At 42.3% G+C, this 14,780-nt stretch overlaps 1 protein-coding gene across 2 annotated transcripts in view; it reads right to left on the bottom strand.

Moving 5' to 3' along the window:
• The window catches only part of chst15 (carbohydrate sulfotransferase 15), a 64,451-nt gene extending 50,260 nt beyond the window's left edge, over nt 1-14,191 (bottom strand). For both annotated transcript variants that reach the window (XM_082543807.1, XM_082543808.1), the window contains exon 1: nt 13,872-14,191. The gene's annotated coding sequence lies outside the window, so the exon portion shown is untranslated. The remainder of the gene's footprint in view (nt 1-13,871) is intronic.
• Nucleotides 14,192-14,780: the final 589 nt, after the last annotated feature.

Below are 14,780 nucleotides of genomic sequence, written 5' to 3'. Positions count from 1 at the left end.
GTTAGGAAGCACAGCCATGAATAAAACTGGACAACCTCAGGGAAACAAAACAGCCAATAAGAAGATTGTTTATTCACTGATGATCTTTTTTTTTTTAAAAAATTGAACTTCTGATACAAGAGCCAGTATAATTGTCTACAGCTTGAAAGTGAATGTTTGGTATGGCAACCTTTATTCTTCAACACAGGGCGAATTCTCTTGGCGAAGCCTTTTTGTCATTTCTTTAACTAGTCTTGAGGAATAGTTCTCGAGGCTTCCTGAAAGATATTCAAAGCTTTTCTATGAATGCTGGCTGCCTGTTATTCCTTTCTCTGACAAAATGATCCCATGTTGCTTTAATAATAGTGTTATTGAATGGATAGTGTTCCTTTATGTTTATTTCTATCCAGCTATGCTTTTCCTGCTTTGCCAGTGTTTATGGATCACTGTCACGCTGAAAAACGAAGCCTTTGCAATCAGATGATTTCCACATGGCATAGTGGATAAAAATCTGATAGTACTTTGCTCTGTTCATCATTCCATCAATTTTGAAAGATTCTTACACTACTGACTAAAATGTAGACCTAAACCAGGGCAGATCCACCACAGGGTTTTACAGATGACTCACAGTTTTACCTCTCATATCTCCTCTGTACATATTGATGACTTCAACCAAAAATGTCAAATTTGCATTCCTCACTCTATAAGACCTGTTGCCACTGATTTCCAGGCTCTTTTTAATTTGGCATTTCTCAACCTTTTGTCCTGTGTAACTTTCTTAATAATGGTTTCTTGACAGTCACCCTTCCAGTGAGACCATTTCTGATGAGGCTTCATAGATAAATCAACTGAAAGTCCAGCTGCCTCTCTAAGGTGCTGTGTCAGATCTTTGCTGGATTGGATGTGGCTTTTGGATTCTGTTCACCAGCTCCAGATAGTTTTTTGTTTCCTCCTCCATTTGTTAGTTTTACTCACACCGTGACCAAGTATGCCTAGTTTTGGTTGATTAATCTTTAGGAATCACCTTTTTGGTGCATAAATACCACTTCATACCTGTAAAACTGTGCTATCTTTGACATTTTTGTACATTCAACTGAAAAAATGGGAACAATTTAAATGTTTTTGCAACAGTCAGGCAAGTGCATTGCTTTTGTTGTATTTAATTTTACTTTTTTTTGTATTGACATTTGACAAGTGAGCCCATTCTAATATCTAGGGCATCAAATTTAGTAGTTAAAACTGCTGCTGTTTCGGGTATAAACACAAGATTTCCTTTATAGCTAATCCCTTATTGCTAGAAGAAAACAAGACCACAATTAATTATATTCTTACCCAAACCACGATCACTTCTTAAATCTCACCAAGTACTTTTGGTACCTATCCCCAAAAAAGGAAGGAAAAAAAGACTTAAAAATTGGTACTAGTACACTTCTCCATTCCCCCATTCCATACTTTCACTCTCCAAGATTGTGTTAAACAGTCTGGTTAAAAAATCGACTGCCCACTCTCTCAGACATCTCCATATCTCTACTGGTATGTCATCTGAATCCACTGCATTTCCACTTCTAATCATTGTCATAGCTGCCTCACTTCTGCCTTGCAAATACGCTACACTTCCTGATTCACTAACTGTTCTCCATCTGCATTCCTTTTAATCAGCCAATGAAATTAATCTGTATTTATTCCAGACTCATAGTCCATAGTCTTTTCTCTTATTTTCCTCATTCATGAACTCCTTAAAGTACTCCTTCAACTTTCTCAGTACTCTCTGTTCATTCCTTAGCACAGGGGTCGGCAACCTGCGGCTCCGGAGCCGCATGCGGCTCTTTAGTCCTTATAGTGCGGCTCCGCGTGGTTTGGGAAAATAAATTAGAAGTATTTAGCTGAAGTGTATTTTATTTATGTTAGTTCTTTTTTAACTTGTAGTTCTAAATTGGAAGGTTATTGTGATATTGAAATATAAAAATAAAATTATATTCTATTATTTTTTCATCGCTCAAAATAAGCGTCACACTCGCGGAAGCCGGTGTACCTGCCTAAACGGCGTGCATTTATCGAGACTTTCAACCCCAGGTAGGCCAATTTTGGCTCTTCGGATCCACATTATGTCAGCAGCTATTCTTCACCTTGAACTCTGTTGAAAACAAACACCGCTCACGCCTCACAAATGACAGCTTACAGTCCTGCGTAAAGATGAAAGCCCCGATTTGCAGACGCTGTGCGCAGAGGTTCAGGACCAGTAGTCCCATTGTAAACATATCACGGCAGACCCGACGATGTTTCCATGAACACGCTTTTCAGCATCTCTTTATTGACCACTTTTCACACACGGTTGCTGACGCATACAGCCGGCTGTAGCTTTTCAGCTCACAGCCTGACACACGCCAACACAACAGCATAGATAGCACAGACGTTAAGGCGGTGAGGCATGATTGCGGGTGCCGCTCAGGTGCGTCCGCCTCCCCTGCAGCGGTGCTGCAGACCACGCCCCGCCACACACATTAACCAGGTAAAATACATATTTAGGCAGAATTTTGCAAATATCTATTTTTCATTTTGTAGCAGCATAGTGCTTTTTTTCCAGTTATTTTTTAAAAGTCAGGTCAAGGCTCCAAAAGCCCAAAGGCAATATAACAGTTTTGTTTGCTACATGGATCATTTTAGTTCAGCTGGGTGTCTTTCCTTTTGTTATATTTCTTTAAGAGTTCAAAATGAGTTAATTACATAAATAAAATGTAATTTTCTCTGTAGCACGTCATGGATTTCATAAGCAACACACCTTAGTTGTTCACACAAAGCATAAAGGTAAAAAACAATATATACAATGTTATCTTCATTTTAGATGTCAAAAAGTATTTGCGGCTCCCAGCGTTTTCTTTTGTGTGGAAACCGGGTCCAAATGGCTCTTTCGGTGTTAAAAGTTGCTGACCCCTGCCTTAGCACATTTCCAACTCTGTTTTTAACCACTCCATCCTTTTCAGCTCAATCTCTCTGTCTAGTCAATTAATACAAGTCCTTTTCTCCTTCCATACTGTCAAACCTCACATTCAACTCCCTAAAAGTCTACATCTCTCTTTGCAGTGTACCTAACTTCCCTGTACTCCTGTCTAAATTCTTTATCTCCATGACCATCCCACCTTTTCTTTACTAACCTCTTCCTTTGAATACTTTCCTGTACTCCCTCATTCCACCAACAAGTCTCCCTGTCCTCTTCTCTCCATCCGGATGATACATCAAATACCTTCTTGGCAGTTTCCCTCACCACTTCAGTGGTATTTTCCCAGTCATCTGTTAACTCTTCCCTAACACCCAGAGCATGTCTCATCTCCTCTCTAAACTCTGCAATATATAAAACTTTCATCATTTAATTATTGCCTCTACCTTCACTTGCTCCCTGTTCTTGATTTTCATACTTATCCCAACAGACAGTCACCTTATGCTGCCGAGCCACCTTCACCCCCGACACCACCTTGCAGTCTCCTGTCTCCTTCAGATTGCCCCTTCGCCATACAATATTCTTGAAATCTGTGTTGACCACAGCCTTTTCAATGCTTTATGCAAAATCCACTACCACCTATTATTCAATATTCCTCTCCTTAACACCATACCTATCCAACACCTTCTCATCACCCCTCTAATAGCTACAGATCCATTGAAGTCAGCTCCAATCACCACTCTCACCCTGGGGACACTCTAGCACTTCATCCAACTTACTCCAGAATTCTTCTTTCGCTTTTAACTCACAACCTGTGGGGCACAGACACTGACAACATTCAACATCACCTCTAGTATTTCTAACTTCAAACTCATGATCCTGTCTGACACTCTCTTCATCTCCTCAGTGCCCTTTATGTACTCTTCCTCCAAGATTACCCCTACTCAATTTCAGCAGCTTGAATCTACTTCCAGTGCTCCTGGCCTTGCTTCCCTTCCACCTGGTATTTTGTACAGACAATATATCTACCTTCATTCTCTCCTCCATATCAGCGGAGACCATCCTATCAATGACCGAAAAACTATTCAAGAAATATCTGTCTACTAACCCACTATGATTCGTTTTTGCTCTCTGAAACATTTACCATTTCAATATTTGAATTAAACATGGTAAAAACAAATGAAAGGTGATATGGGTCATCAAAATGACAGACTGTGGGCTTTCATGGAGACATATACTGCAACTTTAGACTACGAGGTTAATGGTTTGAGAAAATGTACCTATTCATTCAAGAACCAAAGTAAACCTCTGTGGAAAAGATTAGTTGGTTTGTATTACTGGAAATACATCCTGCTGGACTTGCCTTGTGGGATCTGTCAAATGTTATTCTGTTAGAGAGATATAGAGGTCTGTGTATCCATTTCTGCTGTCAAATCATTTGGATGTGACTGTGTTTATCCCAGGTTGGAGAAATGGAAAAGGAGGATATCGTCTAGCTGGCTCCACTCCTCTGGTCTGAAGTGGGAACACAGGTGAGTAAATCTCCATCAGAGTACTTGTGGCTGAGTCATAATGGCCATGAGACTGATGGTGGTGGGATTAAATTGAATGGCTGGTATCCAGTGTACTGTCTGTCTGGCCATGTTTCACAAACTGCAATCCGTCAGTGACACACAGCGAGACAAATGCTCCATCCAGGTGCTAGCCTGTGTTCTTCTGCCAGTGGAGTGACTTCACATTCTCCATTAACAGTGAATCCCTTTCATTCACCACTGGAAGAATGTAGAAGGAGGGGAGGATAAAGTGGACATAGAGTACCCATCACATGAATTTGGCAAAATTGAGTATTATGCTCACATATAAACTGGAAAACTGAACAAATTTCACCGTATTGGGTTTATGAGGATTAAGAGGATTCTGGCTGCAGGAAATGATTGTTTTCATTAAAGGTCCTCTGCGTAATATCCAGGAAGCCATTAGGGCTCAAGCTGCTTGAAGCGTGTATTTGCATCCCTTGAGCATAACATAACCGCCTGGCTGGATAGTTTTAACTACGTTTCTTTTTTCTTAGCTTACTTGAAAATGAACACAAATTCCTAGCTACCCAGCCCAAAAGTTAGCTGGCTAACATCGGTCGGTTGTTTGAGGACATTAATGGTCAAGTGCTCCATTCTGTAAGCTGACCTTACCTAGTGTTACCTCACCGCTCGAAAGCAAAAGTGAGACATTAATGCAAAGTGCCTGGGAGGAAATAGAAAAATGTCACTGAAAAGAACACGTGAAAAGCACAAGCAGACTCTTTAATGGTCCATCTGTTCACAATTTAGACATAAACTGATTAATCACTTGGTCTTTTTACTATGACACATCTTCAAATTGCTTTTTCAGCTAGCTAGATCTGAAAGATGTTGAACATCTTTATAGCTTCTCTCCTCTCATCATTTCAGTAAAGTTTAAAAATTTGTCTAGGTTAAAAATACAGAATTAATTCCGAGACAGGATTTTCTCAGACAGATCTTATTCCCTGCTGGGGATCACATTTAAATAGAGCACAAATTAAAAAACCACCACAGGGGTTTGTTTCTTATCGCCACAAATGACTTGTTTCATTTTGACATTGTGCTCTTATTTTGAGACAGAATGAGTAATGCAAAGATAAGAATTCATGAACGCTGCACGGAGAGCTGTCTGTAATCTTCATATCAATGATTCCTGTCTCCTACAAATTCCCCCGCACACCCACCTCCTCTCAGCCGAACATTATTGTGATGGCTTGCTGTTTCACGCTCATTCAGGTGTCGTAGCAGCCGCACTCACAGCAGCAGTACACAGTCTGCTGAGTGAAACAGACGTGGGCACACATCCAAGGTCATTATTCGCCTCCAAGTTGCTGTTTCCTAAATACAGGTTTCTGTACCGAGTTAAACTTATTGCCACCATCACTCTTTGTTAATTAATGGGTGCTTTAGCTCACAGCTTGGTAAGATACACAGTTGATCACATCTATTATGATTTCTAGAAATTAAACTGGAATGAAAACAACATTTAAGTTAACAGAAACTAAAATAAAATTCCAACTGAAGACTGGACATTACCAAAAATGGCTTTGCTTATATGGTGCAGAGTGCTTTAGCTTCACCTTGAAGCGTCTAGTTCTCCACTTTTTGCTTTTATTTCTTCTACCTTTATGACATAAAGTCATTAAATTGTCACGATTTTCATTTGGCTTAATTCATGTCCTCAATTTGTGTCTGTTGTCAGTGGCCATTGATTTCTTATGTCACGCCACAGCTAAAATATTGACCATTTTAATGTTAAGTACGTGGAAACACCCAAATTTAAAGCAGTAAAATCATAACGCAGATCTCTGGATATTGGCTCCTTTTTTGCTCATTTTCAGTCCAGTCCTTGTACCTGTCTAGCCTGTCAAAATAACCACATAACCTGTTCCCTTTGAAATGGAATCGGAAAAAAATACCAAAAATGAGAAAGTTTAACAGTCATAATAGTACCAAAATCAAGGTTTCTAAAGAGATATCAGATTAAAATTCAAATAATTTGAATAAACTGGACAATTTGAGGACAAGAGAAGATGTGGCAGGCCAAAAAACATACTGCAGGTGAACAAAATTATATTTGAAAGTCATGTCCTTAAGAAATAGGAAAACGTCAGGCAACGACCTGACACACGATTCATGCCGTTAGCCGAGCCATCTACTGTTCACCGAAGCCTCATCAAAAATGGTTTCAACTGAAAAGCAGCTGTCAAGAAATATGTATGGAGGATATCAGGAAAAGGGTACAACAGTGAGTGTCTGCAGCCATCTGAAATACGGTAAAGCCTCTGTCCATGGTTGGGCGCTGCATTTCAGCCAGTGGTGTTGACATCTTATCAAAATATATCACGGCAACAATTTCCCATTTTCCTGACAAAATATAAAGAAACGTCCACAGTCCTGTGCATCACTTATTTTCCTTTTTTTGTGCTGCAGATTTCATGCAGTCTTGTTCTCAGAGATTTTATTCAGTTCAGTGTATCTATTTAATTGCATGCAACCATCAGCTTCTGCCTTTCACTTCCAAGGGCAGCGATATTCTATAAAACTCAAGGTCATTTTTATTTTATTTCTTTTTGCATTTAAAATGGCACAAAATGACCTCATGAACTTATGGCTTTTTGCTGTATTTCTTTCATTTTATCCCCACAGAGTTTGCACACAGCTGCAGTAATGTAACCATAACGTCCACTCCAGATTGGTCTATTGAGAAAAGTATTTTTTTTGCTTCCTCCCCAAAGGTTTGACAAGGTCAGAATAACTTTTTACATATTTAATGTGTAACCCATACACAAAGGGTGCTTTGTTCTTCATTTTTGCCATATAATACAAACAAACAATCTTCCTCCCTTTGAATGCTACCTCGATTTACGCTGGAACGGGCTGTTTTTCTGGTGATGACAGCTTCATACATGCAGATATTAAATTAACAGACGAGCAAATAGCAGCTCAAATATAAAGCAAATATTCCTTCAATCTTTTCAATATTTGTATTGTGACATGTCATTACACCCTTCTCATTATTCTTTCTTTTGAATTCTTTCACCCCTGTGTGTTCCCTTTGTCATTTTTCAGACTGCTGTTTGTATAGGCAAAGCCAATTGGATTCTGTCGCTCATTTTCTTTTCATGGCCTTGAGCTGCCAGAGTCCTTTCAGCCAATTAGCTCAGACAGCAACAGTCTCCAACATGAGCTGAGAGGAGGGCATGTAAAAAAAGATTTACAGCTTTAAGAGCCAAATCCACCCTCGCGTCTTATCTCATCCCCCAGGGCTTTGGCCACCATACAGCAGAGCTAAAGGCTTTATTGCCGGATAATGGTTGGTCCGAGCCGATTTCACAGGGAAACACTGGGATGATGCCTGCTGTGTCTGACTATGAGAAACTGGGGCATAAAGTTCAAAGTAGGCTCAGCTCTGTGTCCCACGACGCAGACACTATGGGCTTAACCTCCCCGTAACTGCCTCACATTTTCCGAGCAAAAGTGACTCATTTTACATTAAATCTGTTTGTCATTGCTTCAGTAGTTGTGGGTTAGTTACTATCCTCCTCAGATTGCTTGGATTTAATCGGATGAATTATGCTTAGTTACTTGTCCCACCCCTGCGTTGTTCCTCCGTTTATTTTCTGCTGTTTATCACCAAGCGTCGGCTCAGATTTAATTTACGCCACTTAGCAGGTGATGTGTCTGAGATGTTTATATTGGAATCTTAACTGCTGCTGGGGAAAAAATCTTTTCTTTTCGGTTGTTTACAATTAGACTAGAAACACAGTAAATAAGCCTGCAACCAAAACTGCAGTCTCAAAGGATGAGCAGACACAGCCATAGTCATTGTATAGACTGCTGTAGTTTTTCATTGCATTTTGCACAGATGCAGACAAATTGCAGAGAGCCTTTGCAGCATCCAGAATCCTACTGTATCTTGTGAAACCCAGAAAAGTACATTTAAAATGGCTTTTTAAAAATCTGAATTATGACAATAAATCAGCCTGAAAAAAGATGCTTTCTTATTCATCACAACAGACTAGAGGTTGCAAAGACTGTGGCAGAAAACTCAGATATAGGAAGGGTTATAAAAATGTTTTAAGATTTTTTTTTTATTATTTTCTCTTTACTTATTTATTTTTTTGAGAATGCAGGGAAGTAATAACATAAATTCCTGTTTCTGATTTGGCTCAGAGGAGGAAACACAGTCTCGAATTTGTGCCGTGTGATCGTTTACACCCGGTTTCTGTCAAGCCACGCAACAAAATTTTGGTATTTTTGGAAACATGCAACTGGACTTAATTGAATGGTTATCACAGTTTAGCCTTTTTAAATCAAGATCCAAAGTAGCAAGAAGATGAAAAGCATAGATACCAAAATTTGTAGTAGTATACTGATTCAAAGCTAAAAATTAAAACCAGTATTTATGGCAAGAGAGCAAAAAAAGAACAAAAAAACAGGCATATTATCTTGAGACACCCCTAACTTAAAAAACATATATATATATGTATATATATATATACATATATATATATATATACAGCTGGATAGCGTAGTGGTTAGACTACACGCCTTTGGAACAGAGGATCGCAAGTTCGATTCCTGCCTGGGGCGTCTGTATCCAGTAAGGGTCCTAAGGCTAGCCTACCGCAGACATGAGCGAGACAGATAAATATGAAGGCATGCCGGCTCGGATGTCGCCCGGATCAACAAGGTCCGCGTCAGGTGTTGAGGAACCAGGGCACCCTGACGAAAAGTGGGCTACTGGAACAAGAAGGCATCGGTGGGCAAGAGACGAAAACAGGGCGTTGTTGGAATGCTACTACGCAAATAACCCCGGCGGAAGGGGCTACATGAATAGGATGAGGGACCTATGGATTCTTCGATACCCAACATCCACAATGACGGCGAAACAACTAGTAGCTCAGTGTTCCAACATTCGAAAGAAGGGACTGCTCTCACAGCTAGAGATTGACGAGGTACAACACAAATGCTACGGCAAGGAGGAGTCAGGACGCCAGGTCAGGGGGGGAGATATCATCACCGAGATTGGGTACATAGCCCCAAGTGTGATAGGAGAAGGATCGTTGAGTGCGAGAGGAACTGACCTGAAAAATAAGATCATGGCCAAGCTTGAAACCTGGATCCCCCGTAGCCGGTTACCAAGATTACGTGAAGTACCCTCAGAAGGTCTGCTAGATGATGTTAATGCAGCACTATGGGCAATACCTACAACCACGATTACAGACACTAACAAGCTGATCTACAATACAACTTGTAGCCAAGCATCTCACTGATCACTGTTGCCGTATTGTAGATCAGCTTGTTAGTGTCTGTAATCGTGGTTGTAGGTATTGCCCGTAGTGCTGCATTAACATCATCTAGCAGACCTTCTGAGGGTACTTCACGCAGTGATCAGTGAGATGCTTGGCTACAAGTTGAACAGCCACAAGGGGCAGTACCCTCCATGGAGAAGGAGGCTAGAGGGCAAGATCAAAGTAGCACGGAGGGAGGTTAGCCAACTTACGGAGTTGCAGAAAGGTGCGACAAATAAGGTGCCTAAGAAATACAGCAAGCTGTCCATACCTGAGGCCTTGGAAACTGCCAAGCAAAGACTCACAGCCTTGGCCAGCCGCTTGAGGAGGTACACCAGAGAGATAGAAGGCAGGAGAATAAACCAGCTGTTCTCCACAGAACCAGCAAAGGTGTACTCTCAGTGGCAAGGGAACAATAAGAGAACAGCACCACCAAGGCTGGAGACGGAGCAATACTGGAAGAGCAACCCATAACGGCAATGCTCAGTGGCTAGAGGATCTGAGGGCTGACCACAGCGACCTCCCTGAACAGGGTCCAGTAACCATCACAGTGACAGATATCCAAGAAAGGGTCTCCAGTATGAAGAGTTGGACAGCACCAGGGCCCGACATGGTTCACGCCTACTGGCTGAAGAAGCTGACTGCACTCCACGAGCGTCTGGCAGCACAAATGAACCAGCTGCTAGTTAACGAGAGACACCCGGAATGGCTAACCGAAGGTCGGACGGTCCTGATCCCCAAGGACCCCAAGAAGGGACCGGTCCCCTCCAACTACCGACCAATAACCTGCCTCAGTACTACATGGAAGCTCCTGTCAGGCATCATATCGGCTAAGATGAACAGGCACATGGGTCAATACATGAGCGGGACACAGAAAGGGATTGGCAAGAATACCAGAGGCGCAAAACACCAGCTACTGGTAGACAGAACAATCAGCCGAGACTGCAAGACCAGACTGACCAACCTGTGCACTGCCTGGATTGATTACAAGAAGGCCTATGACTCAATGCCCCACAGCTGGATACTGGAATGCCTAGAATTGTACAAGATCAATGGGACCCTAAGAGCCTTCATCAGGAACTCAATGGGGATGTGGCGTACAACACTAGAGGCCAACTCCAAGCCCATAGCACAAGTCACCATCAAGTGCGGGATCTACCAAGGAGATGCTCTGTCCCCACTGCTGTTCTGCATAGGCCTGAACCCCCTCAGTGAGATCATTAACAAGACTGGCTACGGATACCGACTACGGAACGGAGCAGTTGTCAGCCACCTCCTGTACATGGATGACATCAAGCTGTATGCCAAGAGTGAACGAGACATCGATTCACTGATCCACACTACCAGGCTATACAGCAATGACATTGGAATGTCGTTCGGACTGGAGAAGTGTAGTCGGATGGTAACAAAGAGAGGGAAGGTAGTCAGAACTGAGGGGATTGAACTACCAGAAGGCAACATTGCAGACATAGAGGACAGTTACAAGTACTTGGGGATCCCACAGGCGAATGGGAACCAGGAAGAGGCCGCTAGAAAAGCTGCAACCACCAAGTACCTGCAGAGGGTCAGGCAAGTCCTGAGGAGTCAGCTGAATGGTAAGAACAAGATCCGGGCCATCAACACGTACGCCCTGCCCGTGATCAGGTACCCTGCTGGGGTAATAGGCTGGCCAAAGGAGGAGATAGAAGCCACTGACATAAAGACAAGAAAGCTCCTTACCATGCATGGAGGGTTTCACCCCAAGTCCAGCACCCTGAGGCTGTACGCTAAGCGGAAGGAAGGGGGCCGGGGACTGGTGAGTGTCAGCACCACAGTCCAGGATGAGACAACGAACATCCAAGAATACATTGGGAAGATGGCCCCAACTGACCGAGTGCTCAGTGAATACCTCAGGCAGCAGAAACCCAAGAAAGAGGAGGGAGATGAGGAACCATCATGAAAGGACAGGCCCCTGCACGGTATGTACCACCGGCAGATAGAGGAGGTGGCTGATATCCAGAAATCCTACCAGTGGCTGGACAAAGCTGGACTGAAAGACAGCACAGAGGAACTAATCATGGCAGCACAAGAACAAGCTCTGAGCACAAGATCCATAGAGGCTGGGGTCTATCACACCAGGCAAGACCCCAGGTGCAGGCTGTGTAAAGATGCCCCAGAGACAATCCAGCACATAACAGCAGGGTGCAAGATGCTAGCAGGCAAGGCATACATGGAACGCCATAACCAAGTGGCCGGCATAGTGTACAGGAACATCTGTGCCGAGTATAATCTGGAAGTCCCGAGGTCAAAATGGGAGATGCCCCCAAGGGTGGTGGAGAATGACCGAGCTAAGATCCTGTGGGACTTCCAGATACAGACGGACAAAATGGTGGTGGCTAACCAACCGGACATAGTGGTGGTAGACAAACAGAAGAAGACGGCCGTAGTGATCGATGTAGCGGTTCCGAATGACAGCAATATCAGGAAGAAGGAACACGAGAAGCTGGAGAAATACCAAGGGCTCAGAGAAGAGCTCGAGAGGATGTGGAGGGTGAAGGTAACGGTGGTCCCCGTGGTAATCGGAGCACTAGGTGCGGTGACTCCCAAGCTAGGCGAGTGGCTCCAGCAGATCCCGGGAATAACATCGGAGATCTCTGTCCAGAAGAGCGCAGTCCTAGGAACAGCTAAGATACTGCGCAGGACCCTCAAGCTCCCAGGCCTCTGGTAGAGGACCCGAGCTTGAAGGATAAACCGCCCGCAGGGGCGTGCTGGGTGTTTTATATATACATATATATATATACATATATATATACATATTAGGGGTGCAACGATACACAAAATTCACGGTTCGGTTCGATACTTTGGTGTCACGGTTCGATATTTTTTTGATACAAAAAAAATGTTCATGCATTTTTTATTTGTCATTTATTAAAATTATAAATATATATTTTAACTCAAAAGTACAGTTTTTAAATTTAACCCTAACCCTTGTGCGTGTTTTTTATTTTGACAGCGAATGCGCACCTGCGGACCACTTATGTGCAGCCCTGGTTATTTAGCTCATCATATTGCAGCCACAGAAATTCTTTTGTCCATGAAACCATAAAGCTGCACTTTCTTTTTGCCTTATAGTCTGATTTGTCATAACTTCTCCGTTTTGTGGTAAGCTTTTCTTTGGCTGTCACTTCTTCACCCTGACCTGTCTTATTTGGCTCAGCAGAACTGAAATGCTTTTACACATGCACTCACATAAGCTCAGCGATTCTCTGCGCGATCAACCTCTCACATGTGTAAGCTGCGGGAGATTTCACTTGTCATGTTTGCATAGTAAGCTAACGATTAATAAGACGATGTCAGAGGAATTGGTGCACAAATTATCATCACTCACAGATCAGTGCTGTCGCTCTCTATACACAGTTCGCACGATTGCAAAGTGAAAGCAAAAAAACAAGCGCAAATTCAAACGCGACTTCAATATGTCACATATTGACAGTGGCTCACCGATGCCAATGACATAATTACCCAGCTACATTTCTGAAAGAATGCAAAAGCATTGACATATATTTTTCCTACAATAGCCCGACGGGCAGGGAAGAGATAGATTTTGGTAGCCCGACTGAAAAAATCGCTAGCTCCAGGACGTCGGGCTAGCAATATTGCGAGCCCTGTATCTGATTGAGGAATCACTCATCTTTGGAAAAGAGAGTTTATTACAGAGAAATGGCTCTTTCCAAAATAAAAGCTATACTATCCGCTTCTTCTGGGCTATATTCTCAGCAGCATAAGGAGAATCATGTGCTAACAGCTGTCTAAATGACTCGGCTAAAGTTAGTAGCATGCTTGTTGTTTTTGTCTTTGCACTAGGATGATGTCGGCGTAAATGTGCAGTCATATTCGTTGTGTTCCCACTAGTGCTTTCAGGTTAATCTCGTTGAAATGACCTTAACGCCACAACACGGCAAATCTCCGTTAACGAGCTACCGCCAATCGCTCCGTGCATGGGGCTAGACGGCCAACACGTTAACGAGCTAACTGCGCTAACGCACTAGTTCACACCAATGTAATTGAGCATTGCATGGCACATCCAACATACTGTTTTACTTTAGTCCATGACTCGCTTACCTTCAGGGTCATACGTCACATGAAAACCAAAATAATTCCAAACGCCAGATCTGAATGAGGGTGGGGGAGGTGCCCTGCGCTCTTCCTTCTGACTATGCTGTCTGTGTGGAGCACTCAGTGGATCTGCGCTCGACAGTGCAGCCTAGGCGGAGTAGTCGAACGCAGATTCACTGAGCGCTCCACACAGACAGCATCGTCAGAAGGAAAGTTGATAAAATAAATTACAAATGTTGTATTGTTCGATACATATGCGTACCGAACCGAAAGCACTGTATCGAACGGTTCAATATCGATACGAATATCGTTGCACCCCTAATAAATATATATATATATATATATATATATATATATATATATATATATATATATATATATATATATATATATCCTTCCAAGGAGTCAGACTTCTTTTTCTAAAGTGTTCTTGACAAAATAGTTCTCCAAGCTCTCTCAAGGTCTTTCAGAGTTTTTATTTGAACATTTCCAGTCCTTGGAAATCAGTGAAAACTGATATTTTTGTTTGTTAAGCTACTTAACACTTGCCTATAAATCAATCAAGCATAAAGAGAGCACCTGACTCAAGGGATGAATCAGTTTTGTGTCATAACAGAGTAAAAGAAACTATTTTAATCGAATATCTTTAGACTCTTTGTTACAAGCAGCCTGTTGTTAAAGTTCATAATTTGGCACAAAATAGTATTTTTATGGTTTAACAAAGCGTTAAGAAATCCAGATGGCTTGATTTCAAGTCAGGTAAATCTATGGGCTGCCTTTCTTTTAAACAGCTAGAGATATACTGCATTGTAAGGCTCACTAGTACACTGCACAGCATGCACAGTGCACTAGACTTTGTTGGTGAAGCTGCAGCTACTAAGAGGGAAAATCGTGACTACCTGCTCTGGACAACAT

This window comes from Aulonocara stuartgranti (genome assembly GCF_965226115.1).
Source record: "Aulonocara stuartgranti genome assembly, chromosome: 8".
NCBI lineage: Eukaryota > Metazoa > Chordata > Actinopteri > Cichliformes > Cichlidae > Aulonocara > Aulonocara stuartgranti.
Note: the sequence above shows the minus strand (reverse complement) of the source record. Positions and strands in the feature narration are given on the sequence as shown.